Below are 25219 nucleotides of genomic sequence, written 5' to 3'. Positions count from 1 at the left end.
GTTGAATATTGTTTTTTACCATATTTGTTGAGAGTTCAACAAAAAGGTAGCTTCCCACACAGTAAAATGTAGTACTTTACATGAGCTGTAAAGTCAAATAGACCTGTATTCAAATTACATAACTTCTCTAAGCCCCATTTCCTTATTTGTAAATGAAGACTGCTGTAAGGATTAAACAGTATAATGTATGTACAGCACTTGGCACAGTGCCTGGGGCACAGTAATCACTCACACTTCCTGATGTCAAAACTTACTACAAAGCTACGGTGATCAAAACAGTGCAGTATTTGCATCAAGACAGACATACAGACCAACAGGATAGGACAGAAAGCCCAGAACTAAACACTTGCATATATGGTCAAATGATTTTCAACTAGGGTGTCAAGACCATTCAATGGGAAAAAAGACAGTCTTTTCAACAAATGGTGCTAGGAAAACCGGATGTACACATGCAAAAGAATTACTTAACAAATATACAAAAATTAACTTAAAATGGATCAAGGACCTAAATATAAGACCTAAAACAATAAAACTCTTAGAAGATAACACAGGAGAAACCTTCATGGCACTGGATTTGGCAACCATTTCTTGGGTTTGATACCAAAGGAACTGGTAACAAAAGAAAAAACAGATTAACTTGTACCTTATGAAAATGAAAAAGTTTTGTGCATCAAAAAAGATACTATCAACAGAGTAAACGGCAACCCACAGAATGGGAGAAAATATTTGCAAACCATCTATCTGATAAGGGATTCATATTCAAAATATATAGAGAACTCCTAAAACTCAATAACAAAAGAAAATAAACAAGTCGATTCAAAACTGGGCAAAGAACGTGAATAGACATTTCTCCAAGGAAGAGACATGAATGCCAAGAACCACAGGAAAAGACGCTCGACACCACTAATCATTACAGAAACGCAAAGCCAAACTACAATGAAAATACCACCTCACACGCATTAGAATGGCTACTACCAAAAAAAAAGAAAATACAAGTCTTGGAGAGGATGTGGAGAAAGTGGAACATTTGTGCACTGTTGGTGGGAGTGTAAAATGGTACAGGCACTGTGAAACAAAATGGTGATTCCTCAAAAAACTAAAAATAGAATTACCATATGATCCAGCAATTCCACTTCTGGGCATACACCCAAAATAACAGAAAGCCGATCTCAAAGAGATATCTGTACACCCATGTTCATACCAGCATTATTCACAGTAACTAAAATGTGGAAGCAGCCCAAAGGTCCATCGATGAAGAATGGATAAGCAAAATCTGCTGTAGACACACAGTGGAATATTATTTGGCCTTAAAAAGAAAGGAAATTCTGACACACATGACAACATGGATGAACACTGAGGACATTATGCTAAGTGAAATAAGCCAGTCACAAAAAGACTAATACTGTATGATGCCACATATATGAGGTACTTACAGAAGTCAAAAACAGGAAGACATGAAACAAAGTGATGGTTTCCAGGGACCGAGGGTTTGGGAAAATGAGGAGTTGTTTAAAAGGTACAGAGTTTCAGTTTTCTAAGATGAAAGGAGTTCTGGGGGAGGATCGTGAAGGTGGCTGCACAACAAAATGAATGTATTTAGTGCCACTTAACTGTGCACTTAAAAATGACTAAGATGGCAAATTTTATGTTATGTGTATTTTGCCACAAGAAAAAAACAGAAAATAGCTAAATCCGATTTTTCTCTTTTATTTAAATGGCAAATACAAAAATCTGGATTTCTAGCTATAGTCAAATATCATTCAGCAATGTTACTGGAGAAAAGCGACAATAATAATTTTAAAACTAAAATCTTCTTACAACCAAATCCTTTCTACCACAACAAACAGGAAAATTTCATTCTTTTTCTGTACCCAATAACTCAAAAATATTAAACAGGCAAAAAAATTAAAAGGCTAAGAAAAAAGTACTAAAAATTCCTAATTATTATGTTCCTACAACTGAGAAATGAGTACATAATTAAACCTTTGCTAATTTAATAAACAAAATATGACATCATTATTTTATCAATGTTAAACATTGTTCCACAGTCACTTAACCTACTAATTTCCTCTTTTGTGAACTGTGAAACAGCACCTTTGACCTATCAAATCAGCAAAGATGTTTGAAAATGGGAAGACCTAAAACTATCAAGACACAATGAAATGGACACACTCCTATGCAGCTAGCAGCAATGTAAGCTGCCATAAGTGTACAATGTAAAAAATATTAAGTATCTTTAAAGTGTGTGCATTTTAACCTAGTAAGGCTGCTGTTGAGAATCTTAGCCTAAAGAAGTAATCCTATTTAAATAGAGAAAAATATATATACACACATATATGTATGAATATATATTTCATATCTGTATATGTATATATCACACTTACTTAAAATTGAACATAGGGGCTGGCCCCGTGGCCGAGTTGTTAAGTTCCCGTGCTCTGCTTCAGCAGCCCAGCATTTCATCAGTTCAGATCCTAGGCACAGACACGAGACTGCTCATTGAGCCACGCTGGGGTGGCATCCCAAATGCCACAACTAGAAGGACCCACAACTAAAAGTATACAACTAAGTACCAGGGGGCTTTGGAGAGAAAAAGGAAAAATAAAATCTTAAAAAAAAAAAAAAATGAAAATAAATAAGAGGGAATCTGGGGCAAGCCCCACAGCCGAGTGATTAAGTTCACACACTTTGCTTCAGCAGCCTGGGGTTCACTGGTTCAGATCCTGGGCATGGACCTACACATCGCTCATCAAGCCATGCTGTGGCGGCATCCCACACAGAAGAACTAGAATGACTTACAACAAGGATATACAACTATGTACCGGGACTTTGGAGAGGTAAAGAACAAAAAAAGGAGGAAGAGTGGCGAACAGACGTTAGCTCAGGGCCAATTATCCTCACCAAAAGTCATTAAAAAAAAAAGAAGAAGAAGAAGAGACAATCTTTAAGTCAAAAACTCGCTTGTAAATTTACTTATTATGTAAATTATGGCTCACTTCAATGACATGCTACTTAAACTGTTAATATAATGTTTATAAATGTTAGTAATAACATGGGAAATTATTTACAATAAGATGTTGTATTAAAAAAGAAACCTACATGAGGATAGCCCACTGGCGCCAGTGGTTAAGTTCGAGTGGCCCAGGGTTTGTGGGTTTGGATCCCAAGCACAGACCTACACCACTCATCATGCCATGTTGTGGTGGCAAGCGACATACAAAATAGACAAAGACTGGAACAGATGTTAGCTCAGGGACAATCTTCCTCACCAAAAAAAAAAGAAGAAAGAAAATTACCAAATTGTATAATCATTATGATTTACACTGTTTAGTGAAAACCAAACTCTATTGTTAGGGGGAGAAAATAATATATGAAACGTGATTACAACAGCTCTATATCTTAAGCCTAACGTTTACTTTGTCTTCTAAGAACAAACTACTGATAAATGCAACAAGCATTAATCTCAAAACAATTAACCTGAGTACAAAAAGAATAAGAAAACAAAGTACCTACTGAACAACTCCTTGTCCTATTATGATTTTTATATAAAAGTCTAGAAAATGTAAATAAATCCAATGACAGAAAGCAGACCAATGGTGGGGAGAAGGTTGAAAAGAAAGATTACAAAGAAGCATGAGGAAACTTTTGGGAATGGTGCATGTTAATTTTCTTGATTATGATGAAGATTTTCATGGATATACACACGTTAAAATTTACCAAATTATGCACTTTAAATAACACACTTTATTCAAATCATAGGTACTATATATACTGTATATCAAACATACTTCAAAAAGCTGTTTTTGTTGTTTTTTTTTTTGAGGAAGATTAGCCCTGAGCTAACTGCTGCCAATCCTCCTCTTTTTGCTGAGGAAGACTGGCCCTGAGCTAACATCGGTGCCCATCTTCCTCTACTTTATACATGGGACGCCTGCCACAGCATGGCTTGCCAAGCAGTGCCACGTCTGCACCCGGGATCCGAACCGGCGAACCTCGGGCCGCGGAAGCAGAACATGTGCACTTAACTGCTGCACCACCGGGCCAGCCCCCCAAAAAACTGTTTTTAAAAATAAAGTAGAAAAAAGCAAATCATCAGTTCCACTGGTGTATTTATCATTGGGGGAAAAATGGATTGTTATTCTCTGCTGGATTATAGGACAATTAAGTAGATTTACATCTGGCTGGACACCACTGCTTAAGGAGAGCTGATGAACCCATGCAAAATTTTGTCTCTGTGCAGGGGTCTCCACTGACACATCGGCCTACTCAATACTTATCAGCGACTTGGGAAAAGACATAAAAGCAGGATTTTCTAGTTAGATGACAAAGAGCTATAGGATGACAGAAGCAAGACTTCATAAAGTATTAGCTGGCAAAAAAGGATCATGAAATGTTATGGTATAAGGAGTAATTTATTCAAATTAAATAATTTATTTACAGAAATTTTTCATAAGTAGTTAATAAGACAACACTTCCATTCCCCCAGAATATAAATTACTGCTTCTTGTAGTAAAGTCATTATTCCAGAAAATTTTTTATTAAGGTTATCTCCATAATTATATTAAAAATAGTAATAAAATCTAACTTCTCTAAATAAAATATGTAAGGCAAAAATATACAACACGGTAAAATTTCATACTCTGTGTTTGAGAAGCACAACAATAAGAGAGTTATCAATGAATACATTTCAAATTAGCTCATGTCTCTTTAGTTTTGCCTTTTCTGTCTGCTATATAATGTATACTGCTATTAATAGAGTTTAAAAACCACTGGCTTTATTCTTTTTTTGTTCTATGATCAAACATTCTAATGTAATTATGGTTAATGAGGAATAATGACAAAAGCATCCCTCTCATCCCCGACAGAGGTTACAAGGAGAAATTTATATAAACCAGGCTAAAATAAATAAATAGATAATAACCAGGCTCAATATGTAACATGAAGGAGTTATAAAACGTGAGCCCTCCTCCTGATATTGCTTTGATCATCACCAGGGAACCCATCTAAGACAGGTGACATAAGGGCAGAAAGCCTACATACCAGACAGAAAGAAGTAAAATCTTTGACTGCACAATTTTTTAAAGACTGGCCAAGAGTCTCTCTGCCTTTCAAGGAATTCAACCAATTCAATTAAAGTGACATATGGGCACCATATGCTGAGGCAGGAAGAGGTGAACTGAGGATTAGCCTTTATTTTATGACACAGAATTTATGCTAATGGACCTAGACACTAGAGGAATAATGACCAATACATAATCTTGGGGCTGAGAAAAAGGGGAACTAAAAATGTCCAAGCACCTGGTCAATCACTGTCCTGCTCATTCAGCTAACGTGCACAACATTGTGAAAGTGGGGCCGAGACTTATATTACTAAGAACGGAAACAACTGATCAAAAACTGGAAATTATCATGCTTTAGGTAATTTATTACTATCTAAAGTCCTTTGTCCTTCCAGAAGAGGCACGATATATCACTGACACACCTACTTTTTTAATTGACTGAAGGACTACATATATGGCAGCAGCTTTTTTTTTTTTAAAGGAAGATTAGCCCTGAGCTAACATCCGCTGCCAATCCTCCTCTTTTTGCTAAGGAAGACTGGCCCTGAACTAACATCCGTGCCCATCTTCCTCTACTTTATATGTGGGATGCCTACCACAGCATGGCATGCCAAGCAGTGCCATGTCCACACCGGGGATCCAAACTGGCAGACCCTGGGCTGCTGAAGCGGAATGTGCGCGCTTAACCACTGCACCACCGGGTCAGGCCCTGGCAGTAGCTTTAAATAGTACAAGTCAAATTTGGTCTAACTGAAAAATAAAGTGAAAAACTTAGATTCAAAACATTTCATGTAAACTGCGTAGCAGGCACTGTGCTGCCAGGAGATCATCAGAGGAGACGATTTTGATGATCTCCTCTCCAAACTACTAAGTTCACAAAGTCACATGTCCTCAGTTATAGGGCATCTTAATAAAATGCCTACAGTTTAACTCAGTAATTGCATTTCTAGCTAGTTATTCTACAAAAGTAATACAAAAGACATAAAAGGTTTTAAATTCAAATTAGTTATTTCTAATAGGAAAAACTGGAAACAACCTAATGCTTAACTCTTCACCAAAATAATGTTTACATGTATTAATTTATCTCAACAAAAACTCTGTTTTCACCCAGTGTTCATCTCCATAAATAGTACCATGTTCACTCAGTCGCTCAAGCCAAGATCCATGATATCATCCTTTACTCTTCTCTCTCTCACATCCCACATCCAAGCTATCATCACATCCTACTGACTCTACTCTCAAAATATATACCAAATCCCACCACTCATCTCTTTTACTGCTATCACCTTAGGGCAAGCCACCATCATCTTTTGCTGTTATCACTACAGTAACCTCTTAACTGGTCTCCTTGCTTCTGCTTCACTACCACAACCAACTGCCCTCAACACAATCTACTCTCTCTATAGAGGCCGCAGTGGGAAATTCAGATCTACTGCTCTTAAGTGTCCAATGGCTTTCCATCACATCTACATTAAAATCCAAAATCTTTACCATGGTCTATGATTTCCCCCATAATCTGATGCTCCAGATACTTTTCTGAATTCTGTCTCCAACCTCTCTCCACTCCAGCTGCACTGGCTTCCTTGCAATTCTAAGACTACATTAAGCATGTTGCTATCTCTAAGCCTTCACACTGCTGTTTTTCTACCATAAATGCTCTTTCCCTAGAAATCTGCAGGCTCATTCCCTCACTTCTTAGGTTTCTACTTAAATGCCACTTTTTCAGATAGAAATTACCTGAGAGCCCTAGCTAAAGTAGGACATCCAGTCATTCTCTATCCCTTTATCATGCCTCATTTTCATCAAGGAATTTATTACTACCCCATACTATATTACATATATTATTTGTTTACTATCTTTCTATCTCACAAAAAGGTAAGCTCCATAAGGACCGAGTATCTGGCTTACTTATTACTATATTCCCAACACCTACAACAGTATCTGACACACATTAAAAGATTAAGAAATATCTGTCAAATGTTGAGTGAATATTAAATTCTTTTAACAACACAATATACGATTTACTATTTAAGAAATGTTTTCGAGTAACATAAGAAGTGCTAAAACTATAAGTGTCAAATTAGAATAAAGTATCTTATACAGAGCCTACAACAAAGAAAAACGACAAAAACCATACCAAAAAATGGTTATAGCAGGTGCCTCTAGAAATCACTCAAGATTACTAGAAATTTTCGTTTTCTTCTTTTACCTATCTTAATTTTGAAAATAGTAATTCAATGATGAAGGTAACTGTTATAATTAGAAAAAAATTATATTTTAAGAGTTATTCCTGACAAAAACTATGCTGCCCTTAAGCTCAGTACTATTAAAACAAAAAAAGAAAAACATAACTCTGGCCTAGAAGTTGGTGCCAGAAAAAAGTTAAAAGTTATTTTTCAATGTAAATTGAAGGTTCCCAATTACTAGGGTGACCAGATAAATTAACTGGATACATTTTAAGAGTTAAAGGGGACTCAAAAAGTAATTGACAGGTGTTTAGTTGACCTACACTAGGAGTAAACAGACTTGTTTCGGGCAAACCAGGAAAAATAATCCTCCTACCCATTACCTGCATGATAAAGTTCTCTCTCTTTAGGACAACCTTAAAACCTCCAAAACCCATCTATCTCGTCTCTGCTTCTGCTACAAAACCTAGCACACATTCCAGATGGGACTGACTCCTGGCCATTTCATTAACCATACCTCTGAATCTTCACTTCCTAGCCTTTTCTTCCCTTCCCTGCCTAGAGAACTTCTGTATTTCCAGCTTAGTGTCACTTCCTAATGAAACTATTTTTTCCTTTCCCATATAATAGCACATTCACATCTCCAAACAAATGTTCTTAACCTGGGGCCTACAAATGGCCTGATGGACATCTGTAAAATTCCGAAATTATACGTCAACACTAGGTATATGCTCTTTTTTGAGGAGAAACTATTGTGACTATTTTCAGGTCCTAAAAGTAATTAATACTCCAAAAGGATAAGAATCATTGCTTTATCATATCACTTTAGATTACAATTATCTTTTTGCTCACCTCTCACTACACTGTGAGTTCCTCTAAAGCACCCTGTCTATTCCTAGGAATAAACGGTAATGATGAACTGAAATATTAAAGAGATGTGTCTGACTCCCCTAAATTCCCTTAAGCTCACTGTAAGACAAAGTGAGATCCGCTTCTAATTTTCTTACCTTCATCCTCTTAACTTTTAAACTTCCCTTCATTTATGAATTTGAATCAATCATTTAACATAAAAAATTAAATTTTCTCCCATTAAAACCAACATTCCCTTTTCCAAACTTTCTGCATTTTTTGTATGTAATCAGAGAGGGGGAAAAGTACAATAACTTTTTAAAATAAAATTTTAAGAAAAAATATCCAAAAAAATTAAAACCCAGTGTCCTAAAAGAAATCATGATACAAGGCCAGAGGGGCATATGTATGGAAAGAGGAAAAAGAAGACAGGTGTAGAAGCCTATCTATCTTAATATGTTTTTTTCATCTCCATTTCTTAAACTAAGATGATAGGGGAAAAGGCCTACTCACCTTATCATATTACATACATCTAACTTTATTCGGGATTTTATTGAACTTTTTGCCAAAAATCTATCACGTGCTGATCAAACAATGCCTGTAATATCAAAGGCTTATGAGCAAAACCAGAGAGACAATACGACAAACAACCTCGAGGTACTCACCGTGCTGTACACTGCCGACACAGTAGGAGTGAAGATTCGATCCTCAAGAGGCTGCTGCACAGGTCCTCTGGGAATTCTAGAAGAGCGAGTTAAGGATAAGAGAACTCAAAAATGGTTTGCTTTAGCAGTAAGAGAAAATTACCACCACCAAATTCTGTCCACTACCCAAGCTATGTCACCCAACTAGTGTCACCCAACTCACTTCTCCACAGAAACTGGAAAACAAAGCATTTCCAATTTCCTAATGTGATTAGATCAACCTCTCCAAAAGTGATTCCCATGATAAACATTCCATGGAAACTCAAAACAAATAAAATTACACAACAAACCTCCAAACTTTGCACCCATGAGAATAGACCACCTTTACTTTCTAGAGAAAAAGCCTAAGAATTTTAAGAAGGATATTCAGGAAGTTAAGACTAATTCATCAATGTAGAAACTACTGACAAAGGCCCAGTCTGTTCTGCTAACTACACAGGAATGGTGAATACAATTGTTTCCTTGTTTTTCTATTTTAGCTGCTACTTTTGCCTGTATCCGCGCACCAACTCCTCATTTTTAAAAACAGGTTCTCCAGCATAATTTAGTTTGAAATATTTCAGCACGTTGTCAGGACATTCTGTTAAAAGACAATAGTCTATCATTTTATTCAGCCTGAAAACTGAAAGATGTAAGCTCCTCTACCTGGTAAGGTGATATTTTACCTCTGTAAGAATGACAACCACAAGACTGGCATCAAAAGATTAACAGCAATTATCTCTGGATGGTAGGATTACTTAACTGCATTAAGTGCGTTTTCTACAAAAAGTATAAATTATTTGCACAATTTAAACATATTTTTCAAAGAATGCTATAGGGGGCTGGCCCCGTGGCCCAGTGGTTAAGTTTGTGCGCTCGCTTTAGCGGCCCAGGGTTTTGCCAATTCAGAGCCTGGGCATGGACATGGCACTCCTCATCAGGCCACGCTGAGGCAGTGTCCCACATGCCACAACCAGAGGCATGCACAACTAAAATATACAACTATGAACTTGGGGGATTTGGGGAGAAAAAGCAAGAAAAAAAAAAGATTGGCAACAATTGTTAGCTCAGGTGCCAATCTTTAAAAAACAAAAAAGAATGCTATAAATGTAGTAATCCCAAAATGAGACAGAATCCTTCCTTCAACCTAACAAATATTTTCTCTCTCTCACATCATGTTCCTTCCTAATTCAGTGAAACAGTATGGAAGACAAAGTGACAGCTGCAAATAATAATTTTATATAAACAACCACAAGTTGCAAAAGTCTGAATCATTAAAAGTAAAATTCTTTTTTTTTTTTTTAAAGATTGCCACCTGAGCTAACATCTGTTGCCAACCTTTTTTCCTTCTCTCCAAAGCTCCCCCAGTACATAGTTGCATATTCCAGGTGCAGGTCTTTCTGGTTCTGCTCTGTGGGACGCTGCCCAAGCCTGGCCTGATGAGCAGTGCTAAGTCTGTAACAGCTAGATCCTAAGTTAACATGAGGGCAGCCATCTTAGGGACAGAAGCCATATTGTAACCATGACCCTGACTCACTAGTAAATGTGCATCCATTCTAGCCTGCACATAACCTAGATGCTTAAGCACCTCTTGCTTTTACAAAATACATGAGCTGCTAGTTCTATGACTCTTGCTTCCGTATATCTCCCAGCTGTGATAAGACAACTTTGTTCCCTGAGTTCCCCAGGAACATGACAACCTCCAGAAAGAAAAACTCGGCATTGGTACCCATCACGAAGGACAGAAGAAAGAGATAATGTAGGGACACTAGTCCACCATCTTCTGGTTCTGCTGGCTAATCGTATACACTTGCCTTTCTCAACCACCGGTTTGTTTGCAGTTGATTGGCACTGGATTGTGGCGAGCAGAACAAGCCCCTTTTTGCTGTTACAGGTCCACGCCCAGGATCCAAACCAGAAAAACCCTGGGCCGCTGAAGCAGAGCACGGAACTTAACCACTTGGTCACAGGGCAGGCCCCAAAAGTAAAATTCTTTATATTCAAGTAGCAACAGTTTACTTGAGGTGGGAGAGGGAAAACAAAACCAAAAAAACCTATGCTTTATTCACTCAAAATTAGTAACACTGTACCAGTCTCTAGGCAGTTCTTCAACTAGTAACCTCAGACAACAACGGCTTTCAATGTGTTGCCATTGTCCCCTTCACACAAAGAACTGACTTAAAATACCGCACTGAGAAACACATTTCATAAAGGAACTGCTTCATCCAAACAAATTACAGATGCTTGCAATGTAGAAAACATACGCCTAACAAGTTACAGGACAAAAGTCATTCATATTAGCTTGTCACTTCTTTCAGAATGAAGATTACCCTTGGCTGAAATAAAACTTTCTTTTAATTATAGTTATGCATTGTGGTCACATGAGTGGTGGAAAATATGAGGCCATTCTTTCTTCTGCAAAGTCAACTGTTACTGCTTTTTCTAACTAGGGCTGATTCTCACTGTGCAAGATTAAGTTCTCAAATAAGTTATCAGTACCATGCCCCAAAAGCTGAGCCACATCACTTAACCTTACAAGGGAAAGTTAGGGCTCCTAATTTTGGTTAGTTACTTTATTACCTAACAATATTACTATAATACAAGATTTCTAAAGAGACAATCATATATTTGGCCAATAGTCCAGTAACAAACATTTTTTTTCCTTGGCCACAGACAAAGAATGTTGATTTCATTTATTTCATTCTCTGTAAATTACCAAGAGAATATTATGGACTGATAAATTAACTGTTTCCTAAAAAACCTTTGGATAAAAAATAATTATTTCAAAACAAAAACATAGCTCTATACAAAGGAAACTGAAAACAGAAGTCAGGAGATCTGAAACTAAAGTGGACTGCAAGCCTAATCACGCTGTCTTCACCAAACCATTTTATACTATCTCCTGTAAACTGAGGCTCAGCAAGATGAAGCAATTTGCCCAAGTTAACAGGCTGTAAGTTAAGTGGCCAGGCCAGGTCTCTCTGTATTCTGAAGACCATGCTCTTCCTATTACATTAATGCATCCAAGGGCGGAATACTTTATAGCACAGTTAAAAAAACTGTATCACAACCTGATCAAAAATATGGTTGCCCCATCTACAGGACAGAACTAAATTAGTAGTTCACCTCATAAAACAGTCAATGGAGTGTCACTCTAAAACTTCCTTAAAAAGTCCCAAATTCTTGGCCCAAGCTGAATCATGTGCCCAATGGCAAATGAACACTCCCTACTATAGGCTGGGCAGGTAATACACGAAATCAGGGAGCTTACTTTAGGGAGCAACTTTCTCCTTTAATTCCTAGAGGTGATGGTTGCACATCTTCATAAATATTCCAAAAACCACTGAAGTGTACACTTGAAAAGTGTGAGTTTTATGGTATGTGAATTATATCTCAATTAAATAAATAACTTGATATTTTAGTAATCTGCAACCAGGCTGGTTAGCCCTCCTTTCCAGTAAAAAAGCTTGGATAAATCAGTATGAGATAGGCACTGCTAGACATTTTCTCCAGAAACAGGTGAATTCAAAGAAATGACATGTATGAAAAGCTCTTAGACTATCACCTACTTCCTTCTAATTCTGCCTGCCATTAAGCTTAGTACCAGCTTTCACCAAGGTCTGTATCTTCAGCATAAATCACTAGACGCTTATTTCCCTTTGAGCTCTAGGTAACAAATAAACAGCTTCTCATAGTACCACTTAAAATTCTAATTCATTCAACGAGCTGTGTAATATGCATGTGCAGTACTCCAGAACACGCTGTTTTGTCTTGTAAATACAGTAGCATACCCACTTGACACTTCTGTGGTTCAAATTGCTATGATTTAAATGATATCATTATGAAATAAAAGCAAAATCATTAGCAAGATTAGACAGATGGTATGTAATAATTCAATTAAGACTAAGCAGAAATATAAATGCAAAAACTTTCTAATTCCTCACTTTCTTTTTCTAATAGAAAATTAACAAAAGATAATTTTCAGAAATAAATAAAATGTGACAGCTAAACAGTATTAAAGCACAATAGACCCTAAATTGATTATTTAAGTACTCACTACATACTCTCCACATTAAACGTCAATTAAGCAGATAAAAAATTTCAGAGACCAAATTTCATCAGAGAAATTCAAGAATCTACCAGGAGATTAGATCATAATTTGAATGTTTCCTACTTAAACCATGAAGGTAAGAGGGGATCAATAATTTTTTAAGTAGATGTTTACCGAAATTTCATGAATGATGAACTCTCATTGGGATGAAGCTCCTTGATCTATGGCAATTGTATCTGACCCTGGGTTTGACTCATAATCAGTATCTCCTCAAAAAGTAGATTTTGACAAATCAGAAAACAAGTAATGAAAATCAACAGAACTCTTCCTCCAGTTTGCTGAAAAACTAACATTCCTTTACAACTCCCAAATGAATGTTGCCAAACTTTGCCCCACTCCACTACAAGAAAAGCTGCTATCCTGATACTCAGCATAAAGTGATAGTGATAGTCTCAAGTTATCATTGCCTCAATGAAAGGGAAAGCAAAGGTACAAATCCCATTGCACAAATACTGCTTTAGAGAAGACACAAGCAAACTGATTTCAGGAGATGAAAATAAATAAATGAAAACGATCTTTTTCTGCATCATTTCTTACTTAAGTTTTAAAGCAATATGGTAATATCACTCAATTTATGCTTTCTCCACCTTCTCCTTCTTTGCTTGTTTTGATAATGAAAAAGGAAGAAAACTTGTACTGTATAACATATAAGAATAAGGGCAAAATTTCTAAACTATACCCTATTTCACAAAGATACTCCGCACGATTTCTCAAAAGCATTGTTTCAAATACAGGTGCTTTGGAAATAGCTATATACCCTTTAACATTAGTTCTGACCCCTAAGGGATATGTCTTTCAAAAATTAAAGAAATCCAATTTAAATAAACCAGCATATTTTGAAAATAACCCCGATAAAAGAAAATTTAACCTAGTTTTAAAAAGGAAATGCACTAGTCAAAACTGAAAAAACATGGTCTACATAATTTTTAATTCTTAAAAAAGAAAATTCTGTGTCACTGTTTATTATACAGAAAAGTATCCAGGGGCCAGCCCTGTGGCCAACTGGTTAAGTTTGCACGCTCCACTTCAGCGGCCCAGGGTTTCACCAGTTCAGATCCTGGGCGCGGAGGTGGCACCACTCATCAGGCCATGCTGAGGTGGCGTCCCACATAGCATAACTAGAAGGAACTACAACTAGAATATACAACTAGGTACTGGGGGTCTTTGGGGAGAAGAAAAAAAAATGATCCAGATTAATTCAGGATGCTTTTAAAACAACATTTTAGGAGTCTAAAATTCTATTTTTGAGATCTGCTCCATACAGAAACTGATTAACTGACTAGTTATAGAAAGTGAATTTAAAAATTAACCCTCTCCTGCTGGGACAACTGGCTAGACATGTGCAAAAGAATAATGTTGGATGCTTACCTCACAGCATATACAAAAACTAACTCAAAATGGATCAAGAACCGAAATGTAGAGGCTAAAACTAGAAACATCTAGAAGTAAACATAGGGATAAATCCACAACCTCATATTTTGCAAGGGATTGTTAGTATATGACACCAAAAGCACAAGTAACAAAAGAAAAAAATAGATCAACTGAACTTCAACAAAAGTAACACCGTCAAGAAACTGAAAAGACAACCCCACAGAGTGGGGAGCATATGCTTCAATCCTGTCTGATAAGAGACTTGTGTCTAGAATATATAAAGAACTCTTAACAGCTCAATAATAAAAACAAAAATAACTCAATTCTTTAAATGGGCAAAGGATCTGAATAGAAATTTCTCCAAAGAAGAAATACAAATGGCCAAAAGTGCACATGAAAACATGCTCATATAATTAGTCAAAAGCCAAATCAAAAGCACAATGAGATACTACTTCATACGCACTAGGATGGATAATCAAAAAGCGAGTATTGGCAAGGATGTGGAGAAATCGGAATCCTTACACGCCGCTGGCAGGAATGTGAAATAGTGCAGCCACTTTGAAAAACAGTCTGACAGTTCCTCAAAAGTTTAAACATTGAGTTACCATATGACCCAGCAATTTCACTCTTAGGTATATACCCAAGAGAAATGAAAATATATGTCCTCACAAAACCCGTACATGAGTATTTATATATATGCAGCATTATTCATAACAACCAAAGGTGGAAACAACTCAATTGTCCATCAACTGATGAATAGAACCATACGTAAAACGTGGTATATGGATACAATGGAATTTTATTCGGCAATAAAAAGGAATGAAGTACTAATACACGCTACAACATGGATAAACACCGAAAACATGCTACATGAAAGAAGTCAGTGACATAAGACCACGTATTATACAATTTGATTTTTACAAAATGTTCAGAATAGGCTGAACAGAAAGAAATAGAACAGAAAGACTAGTGGTTGCTTAGGGCTAGGCGGAATGGAGAGAGAGGGAGCTGACAGCTAAGAGGTATGGGGTTACTTTTGGAGGTCATGAAAATGTTCTAAAATTGACTGTGGTAATGGTGGCACATAGCTATGAATGCACAAAAAACAACGGCATTGAACACTTTAAATGAGGAAATCGATGGTATGCATATTTTACCAGAATAGTTTTTTTTAAAAATTAACCCTTTCCTACACTGGGAAAAGCTTCATAAAAGGGCTAGATGTCCTACTAGGGACTGTATGATCAAATTCTAGAATGGAGACGTCAGCTGGTCAACCTCAGCTAACTTCTACTTACCCGGGTGGCACCAAAGAGAGAGCCCATCTCAAACTCAAGTATAAAACTACACTGATAAGATCAATGCATGTTATTATGAAAGATGAAACAGACAGGACTGAACTAGGGTTTAAGGCGACCAAGTGTTGACATCAAGCATGTAAAATGTTCCACAAAGCAGAACATCCTGAATGACCCTACCCAACAACTACAGAAATCTCAGAGGTCATAACTTCAGTAACTGTGCATGGACAAAAGCAAAACAGAAACTGTATTCTCAAACCTAAATGCTACAACATATCTACTCATGCTTTAACTTTGGAGCCTATACCAGAATGTGTTAGAAAAAGATTCCAGTGTTCTGAGGAAAACAAAATTTTCTCCATTGCTCTGTTCATCTCTTCCCACTGATAGCGCAGGGAAATAAAACTAGCCAATTTTAATCTTATTTCAATTCAATTTAATTTTGGGCTGTTAATTCAGGTCCAAAATCCCATACTGGAATTCAGAATTTTTCCAATGTTAGAAAGTTAATATAGTCGTTATTCTGTATATTATAAAACACCCCCAGCAGGGTATAAAGCAGCACCCTTTAATTAAACATATTAATATCTCTACTACAAAACTTATGAATATTCAAACTTCTTTCTGTCCAGAGTTTCTGCCAATTTACCAGAAAAAAATGAGCTTTCCAAGCTCTTTGGATTTTGGAACTGCAAACCTATACCTTCTTTCCCATTGAGTCTCTAAAAGTCTCTGGAAATCACCATTTGAATGTAAACAACTAGGAACCATCATAATGCATTTTTACAAATCCATAAACATTAGTCTCAAAGTGCTTAGTCAGAAAAACCTTTCTTCTGGGACCGGCCCGGTGGCGCAGTGGTTAAGGTTTGCAGGTTCCGCTTCAGCGGCCCAGGGTTCACTGGTTCGGATCCCGGGTGCGGACATGGCACTGCTTGGCAAGCCATGCTGTGGCAGGCGTCCCACATATAAAATAGAGGAAGATGGGCACAGATGTTAGCTCAGGACCAGTCTTCCTCAGCAAAAAGAGGAGGATTAGCGGTGGTTAGCTCAGGGCTGATCTTCCTCAAAACAAAAAATAAATAAAAAATAAAACTTACAAAAAAGAAAAACCCTTCTTCTGGCTCTGGTTTTCCTCTAACTCAGAACACAACTCACCACATACGGCAAATTGATAGTCACATTTAAGTTTACGCAGAAACATACTCTGCTTAGAGTATCTAAAAAAGAAAAAAAAAGAACTATATTGCCAAAGAAAATGGCTGCCGACCATGCTGTTAATACTTCTACCCACAACAAAAATGTAAGACTTTCTGTGAGACAAAATGATATACACATGAAGAAAGAACGATATACTCACAAATTTCAAACCTAGTTTTTAGTTCTCAAACGTTTTTAATTCTAAGAAAGACTAACATTTAATAGTGTTTACTAACATCCAATTCAGATTTTACAATTAATCCATTATGATAAACCAAAGGCAGAAGGCAACAAAGTAGCCCTTTTCCTTCAAAAACGCCCACCTTGAAGAAATTTCATTAATGATAAAGTGCAGTTAGCAATTTCATTTGTGTCCTACATCTGAATCACTCAAATGACCTTGGATAATAACCAAATAATAAAATATGCTGCTATACCAGATTCTTCTGGATACAGATCCAGGTAACAACAGGTGGGGAACACACATTTGACAGATTTTGAAACATATCCTTCAAAAAAAGAACTGAAAGAGCTAGCCATTCACATAAGTCAACCTTTGCTGGATATTCTACTACTGGCTACAAGTTTTTATGGGTGTAACTCTGAGCTCTGGAAAATTTTCAAGGCCTTGATATTTACCTGAATTGGCAGAGCATTTCAGAAATGTACTATGAACATGAGAGCATAACTGCAACTTTCTGAAATTCCAGCAGTAGAATTTAGCAAAGAACCATGACAAGTTGGGGAAGATGAATTAAAAATGTTTAAAATGGTAAATTTTAGGTTATGGATATGTTACCACAATGAAAAAAATTAAATTCTACAATAAATAACAAAAGAACTCTGACTATAGAAAAGCTAGAGGAGATTTTCTTGATTCCTGTAGGTTTGGCATTACTAATCTGTACAAATTGTTTGGGGATTCTATCAACAAATCTAGCTCTTTCTGATTTTGTAACCCCTTTTTGAGGTGGAAAGAGTGAGGATCGTCTTTTCATCCACATGGTGCAGCGCTAAGCTGACGCAGACAATGGTGATCATCTAGACCTGCATGGAATGCAACCATTTTCAACATATATCCCTAAGAAAGGGGTACACAATCTCCCACATCATCCCCACGTGGTAAATCCTCTACCTCAAGGAGGCAACCAAAAAGTAATGTGGAATCCTCCCTGCTCACTAACTATGCCTCAACTTTTTAAAACCCTGTTTTAAGAGGACTATAGAAAAGTTATAAAGAACTCAAGAAAATGGTGAATGTGATTCATTTCATTTCATCTAGAGGATGAGTGAATGGTGACTCTAAAGACAGACTTACAATAGAGAAAGGGTGAAAACAAAAAGGAAATAAGACCCATCTCCCCTTTAAGAGACCAAAATCCTACTTTCCTGCCTATGAGCAGCTTCTCCACAGAATTCCCTAACATTTTGTGTTTCAGAGGCTGTGGAGTCAGACAATCTTGGGTTCCGTTCCTAGCTTTAGCCCTTAGTACACTGTGTGTAGTCATAGTTAACCTCTAAGCAGCTCGATTGTAAAATGGTAACAGTAACACATTCATAAACTGCTCTGAGGATTAACAAAGTCATTGGACCAAATACTCTCTGCATAATGCCTGACGCTAGACATTCATTCCCTGTTAACTCCCTCTTCTGGCCCCCAAATTAGAAGTGATATGATATAAACATGGCCAGGAAAGTGATACTAAAAGGATAAATGCAAGGAGTTGGCTTATAAACTAGTAACCTCATTCATTCATTCTTTTCAAACATTTTATGAGTAGCTACAAAGTAGTAAATAAGATAGACAAAGGTGCTTACATTCTACTGGGGGCAGACAGACCAAAACTCAGTAACCAAATCAGGTAATTGAAATGATGAATATGGCATGAGGAAAATAAACAGAATAGCATGAGAGGTGAATACCATTCCAGATAAGGCAGAAGAGATAACATCTAAATTGAGATCTGAAGGATGCAAATAATCCACCCTATAAAGAGCAAGGGAAAAAGCATTCCCAGAAGGGAGGGATCAAACACAAAGGTCAGAGGTGGTAAAGGGCTGTGTTCAAATATCAGGAGACTAGAGCGAAGGGAGCAGTATGTAGGGAGTGATAATCACAGTTTGGAAACTTAAGCAGAGCTACATCATTCAAAGCTGTGTGGGGATTGGTAAACAATATGAAATCTAAGATGAATGGACAACAATGGCAGACATTAAAGGGGGGGGTACGACATTGAACAGTATTCTTTAAAGACTACTCTATTTACAAAAAATGAATTGGAGAAAGGTAGGAGAGGAAATAAAAGAAGATTAATTCAGAGACTACAGCAGTTGTCTTAAAAAAGAAATGACTGTGGCCTGGAAGAGAGTGCGATACTACAATAAATGGAGAGAAAAGGCCGAGTTTAAACAGTAAAATCAAACGGATTTGCTATAGCATAAGAGCAGAGGGGTGAAGGAAAGGAATAATCAAAGAATGGCTTACAAATGTTTTATCCTGAGCAGCTGGTAGAGAGCGATACTAGTATTTCCCAAAACCGGAAGGAACAAGTTGAAGAGGGGGTGAAGAAGAAATCAAGAAGTCTGAAATGCCTACTGGAAATCCAGGAGGAGATGTAAATACACAAAGTGAATACAGGAGTATGCAATTCAGGCTAAAAATCTGATCGAAAGACACAAAAACTTGAAAGTCATCAACATAAAAATAGTATTTAAATTCAAGAAAAAGAAAAAAGGCAAATGACCACAGCCCTGAGTGAGACAAAGGAGCAATAAGGACCTTGCCCAGAAGTGGCCACTGAGGTAGGAAGAAAACCAAAAGAGGCAGCTGTGCGGGGGTAGCCAAGGACCACATCACTAATCAGGGAAGCGAATACTGCGTCCGTAACACTCTCTTTACACTGCAGCTGCTGACACACCAGGACAAAGGTAACTAACTTGCAAGCTCTCCAGAAAGCCCTGAGAATGAAAAGTTTCAGACCAAACAGGCTGCTATACTCCAGCCAACGTGCTTCAAGACTCCCCTCAGCATTAAAAATCTACATACATATATGAATAAATGGAAACTATCTCCTAGAATTGAAATAATACATTTAAGGCATTTAACAGTGTCTGGCATACGGCAAATTTGAATTACTGTTAGCTACCATGGTGGTAAGAGATAATCTGAGTTCTGAGGCTCCAGAGCAGAGTACTCCACAGGAGAGCTATACGCTTAATCGGGTTTCTCAAATGTATGAAGTTTTATTAATGAAACAAGTGATACCACTAGTGTAAGTATTATTACAACTATACATAGAAATTAGAAGGATTTTTTTTTTTAAGGAAGAGGGGACTGATCAATATTTTCCTACTGCAGAGGAAAGGGAATTGGATAAAAGCTGACTTATGCTCAATTTTATTTAGTTACATAAAGTTATAAGTTATTTGCGTTTCTCAGACTTAGGTCTTAAGTGTCAAGGTTCACTTTGACTCCTAAAGTAGGTAGATAGATATGTAGAGAAAAAGTTAACACAATCCTTAAAGGCAGATAAAAAGAGCAAATGAATAAGGCAAATCAAAGCCGCCACCCAGGCCAAACACCAAATCCCAAGAGTATAAAACTTCTAATTAAAAGTCACAAAACCGGAGAATAATTTTACTTCTCCCCACAAATATAAAAACATGGCTCAGGCATTCCTATTATTTAATCACATAGAGCATCACGTAAAGAGATGCAATCCTAGGAGAAAGAACAAAGAAAATCTGACCACCTGCTATTTAAGAAACTCTCTCTTAGGTAATAACCATGACTTGGGTCTAAAATAACCCTAGGTATATAGAACAGATGGACAATCAACTCTATTATTCAGAAAATGATTTCATAGTTTACACATACATATTATCTAGTTTAACACCCATATAAATACATATAACTACTTCTATCTTTATTTCACTGGTCATTACTGGAGATTACTGGAGAGTGGAGGAAGCAGAAAAAGGTTGATATAACTGGCTGTCAATTTTATTACTCTATTACAGTCCAAAGTTTATTATGGCGAATATTTCATTTTATTATGAATTTATGAATATAAAAGCTTAAATACAAGTACAAATGTAAATTCATAAATATATTAAAGAAACAAATTTTTATCTTTTTTTTAAAACTGCAAGGGTGGGGGCTGGGCCGGTGGCACAGCAGTTAAGTTCCCACGTTCTGCTTCAGTAGCCTGGGGTTCACCGGTTCGGATCTCGGGTGCGGACACGGCACTGCTTGTCAGGCCATGCTGTGGTAGGCATCCCACATATAAAGTAGAGGAAGATGGGCATGGATGATAGCTCAGGGCCAGTCTTCCTCAGCAAAAAGAGGAGGATGGCCAGCAGTTAGCTCAAGGCTGATCTTCCTCCAAAAAAAAAAAAAAAAAAACCCAAAAAACTGCAAGGGTGGGGACCGGCCCCATGGCTGAGTGGTTAAGTTTGCACACTCGACTTCAGCAGCTCAGGGTTTTGCAGGTTCGGATCCTGGGCATGGACATGGCACCGCTCATTAAGCCATGCTGAGGCAGCGTCCCACGTAGCACAGCCAAAGAGTCCTACAGCTAGAATAAACGACTATGTACTGGGGGGCTTTGGGGAGAAGAAGAAAAAAAAGATGGGCAACAGACATTAGTCCAGATGCCAATCTTTAAAAGAAAAAAAACACCTGCAAGGCTTTTATTCTCTTATTTTGTTCCAGCTCTGGTCATGGTGGAGTTTGTTTTTCCATTATTTATTTAGGCCTTGCTTTATTCCACCACGGATTTGAGGTAGCTTATTAAAAAAAAACTTATGTAGATAATATAATATTTAAATGAAAGTAAATAAGCAAATATGACAAAGACTTATAGCAGGCTAAAGCTCTCACTATATTGCAAAAATTAGGCCATTAATTTGGCTCTGAGCTTCCTGATGGCTAGAGTGAAAAGAGAAATATCAGTTATATAGTTCCCAGTTGTCTGTGTGGTGTTTTTTTGTTTTGTTTTGTTTTTTGAGGAAGATTAGCCCTGAGCTAACATCTGCTGCCAATCCTCCTCTTTTTGCTGAGGAAGACTGGCCCTGAGCAAACATCCATGCCCATCTTCCTCTACTTTATATGTGGGATGCCTGCCACAGCATGGCTTGCCAAGCAGTGCCATGTCCGCACCCGGGATCCAAACCTACAAACCCTGGGCTGCTTAACCCTTAAGCCCTTAACCACTGCACCATTGGGCGGCCCCTATAGTTCCCAGTTTTTAATATAAGGAGCAGGGGGGAATTTGCATGTAAAAACTCCTCCAGGAAATAATACTAATTTTAAGAATTAACACAACACTGAAATGAAAGTGTATGGCCCATTTCAGACCATAACAAATTTTAAAGTAGAAACTTTGAAGTAAAACATAAAGGTATCACAAGCATAATAATAACCTATATATATATATTTTTTTTTTTAATTTCTTAAAATGATAATTTGATGACGAAGCAGGTCGATTCACATTCAAAAATCCACTCAATTCTCTGTACGGGACCCTTATTTGAAGATCCAAATGCTATAATCCAGCACAGATTTTAGAGTAACTTTTACAAAATATTATTCACTACCATAGCTAGTATACATTTTTGCTTCTTTCTTACTGTCTACATCCATCTATGCCAAAACATTTGACTTTTTCTCTCAAACTAGAAAAAGCATAAAACACAAATACAGGAAGAATAAAATATAACTGCTTTGCCTAAGGCTGGCACTTCGAATCAATCTTACTATCTTTCTAGAATAAAGCTTCAGGGCAAGAGCTTTCAGGTTCCCACTAAGTCAGGTAATGAAAATTTAACTTTATAGGCAATAAACTCCTTAATCTGTCATTAAATGTAACACAAGATATATTTGGGGACAAAATTAACTATTTGGGTTACTTTTAGACTGTGTTGCACATCCCTATGTCCTGACAAACAAGTGACATACTAAGAAAGGCATGGACTTTGGAGCTCTCAAAGACCAGAATCTGAATCCCAACTTCTTCATTTACTAGCTAGATTATCTTGGGGAAAATAATCTCCTCAAATCTGTTTCCTCATCTATACTCTATGGGAATGCTGGAAAGATTTACCAAAATAAAGCTTGTGATATGCTTGGCACGTAGTAGGCAATATTTCTGTTCCTGATATCTGTTTCTGATCGTGATTTTCCTTTCTCTGGACTATTCAGATGACAAGGCATTTCAGGTCTCCCAGATTCCTACCAATTCGCTAACATCACCAAGAACTCTCCTACTTCATTCTTTAGAGCTTAGAAAAGCCAGAATGAAAGATGCGGTGAGGAAAAGTAGATCTTTGGGAGCATCTGACAAATATCGTGAGAGATGAAGAGAGAAGCTGAAAAGAATGCAATCTGTTCCCTAACTGACAAAATTCTGAAAGATACTGATTGATCTTTGCCACTTTGCACAGTGAGCATTTACAGAACATTTATTCACCTCTTCAAAGAATTTCTCTCTGCTATGAAACTTGTGAATTCCGACAACTGTTCTCCCTAAAGTGAGCAGCTTATCAGATCAACTTAGTTCTCAGCTTAAAGTACTTTACATGGAAGAGAGTCAGACAGAGAAAACTGCTTTTCTTATTTATATCTGAACTAGTGTAATTAGCCAAATTAATTCACCCAAATGTCACATGCCAGAAGTCAGATTACTGAAGATACTTGTTCCCAACATGTCAGCTATCAAGGAGACTTATGGGGGAAATCAATACTTTTATTAGCAAAACTCATCTCCAAAGTCCCACGCCCACTTAAAATTTAAGTAAATCTAATTTTTCCCCGAAAGAAAATGATCTGACGAATATACATGGCAATATAAAATACCAACCACTACTGCTCAGAAAATGTAATTCTCTTCCTTCCTTCCTTCCTTCTGTAGTCATCATTTCTTAATAATATCAAAGTACACTGAAACATTTTATAATCACTCCATCTACTAGCAAATTCACAGCAAGAGCTGCAAAGCATTCTACAAGTCCATCTCACAGCACTCAGAGCCACCCAAGAGAACAGAACCCCCCCAGCCATACTTAATGAACAAATAAGATGACATAAGTCTGTTTTTAATCACGAAGCAAAAAACATGGATTATCTTTAGATTTTTGTTAAAATAATACCAACAAAGACAATACAAAGTTGTAATTACATCATTATCAACTACTTTCAATATTCAATAAAAATGTCCTGACAAAGAAACAAAATCCTACAAACTTACTGCAACTCTAAACGTAATCTCTTACAAGATAGACCCATGTGAAGTCAGTGTTCTTTTATTTGGTGATTCTGAGGTATGGAAATAACTACAGGCAATGTTTTCCTTTCTCGTTCTAGACACGCCCAATTCCCAGAAAGATGTTTTCTTTCTTAAAACAGTCAGCAGCATTTCTTTTCAACATAAAATTCTGAAAGGCAAGCATGTTATAATAAACTAATAGAAAGGTTTTCAGTAGATTTTATGTTCTTATGTAGAATGGGTGTAGCCAAGATGACTTTCTTGCATAAATTCCAGGCCAATGTAATCACCATGTATCCAGTGTCACATGTTTAAATTTAAGAGTCTTCCAAAAAAATTTGTGAAACAATCAGACGTCATTTTTCAAAGATGGTAGGCTAATAAAGTGATTTTAAAATAAATTTGAGCACTAAGATCAGAAAGGTACAAATATTTGGAAAACTGAAAAACAACAAAAAGAGCAAGGGAGACAACAACTGGAAATACAATACAAAACATACCAATACTCTGCTCTTATCTAATGACAATGTTCCCAAATCAAATGAGCTCCTTTGTTATCTGACACGCTTTCAATGACTAGTGTTAATTACACATAAATCCAGGATGAATATCCAAATTCTGACTCCTTGAATTTAAGAGAGTCATTTTTCTTTATCCACAAATAGTCGATTTTAGCATAAAAGATCAAGTGACATTTTAATAAAAAGTAACTTCAAATTAGTTCTGGTATATTTTGGTACTTAACATTCAAGCATGGATAGGTACAGAGAAATTCTAAACTCGCATAAGGCTTCAAATCAAACAATCCCAGCACATGTGAATATTTAATTCACAAAAGCTGCTCCTGGTCTGCCTCCCTGTTCTCTATCTCTTTCAGCATCCCCTGCTGTTTACATCAAGGTTCCGGACCAACACAATTCCAAGTCAGGCTAACGTAGAGCTGGCCTCCCTCTAAGCTGTATGACTGAGTCAATTAAGGATTCTGGATACTTCCTAGCTGTGCTAATCAAATATCAACAAAAATCTTAGGAAAACAGCAACCTAGAGGCTCAAGATTTACTGCCTGCAACTATTTAACTACACTAAATAGCGTATTTATATTAAATATTAAACAAATACTGTTTTCTCCATCTATTAAAAAAATAAAGTTGTTTACATTTCTAATTACAATTCTAAATACATGATAGGCCTCA

General features: G+C 36.9%; 1 protein-coding gene across 34 annotated transcripts in view; it reads right to left on the bottom strand.

The window, feature by feature from the left end:
• The window catches only part of EIF4G3 (eukaryotic translation initiation factor 4 gamma 3), a 319514-nt gene that overhangs the window by 228803 nt on the left and 65492 nt on the right, over positions 1-25219 (bottom strand). For all 34 annotated transcript variants that reach the window (XM_070510795.1, XM_070510807.1, XM_070510812.1 and 31 more), the window contains one exon: positions 8761-8836. The gene's annotated coding sequence lies outside the window, so the exon portion shown is untranslated. The remainder of the gene's footprint in view (positions 1-8760; positions 8837-25219) is intronic.

Source organism: Equus asinus, chromosome 5 (genome assembly GCF_041296235.1).
Source record: "Equus asinus isolate D_3611 breed Donkey chromosome 5, EquAss-T2T_v2, whole genome shotgun sequence".
Classification (NCBI taxonomy): domain Eukaryota; kingdom Metazoa; phylum Chordata; class Mammalia; order Perissodactyla; family Equidae; genus Equus; species Equus asinus.
This window is presented reverse-complemented; position numbering and strand designations above follow the sequence as displayed.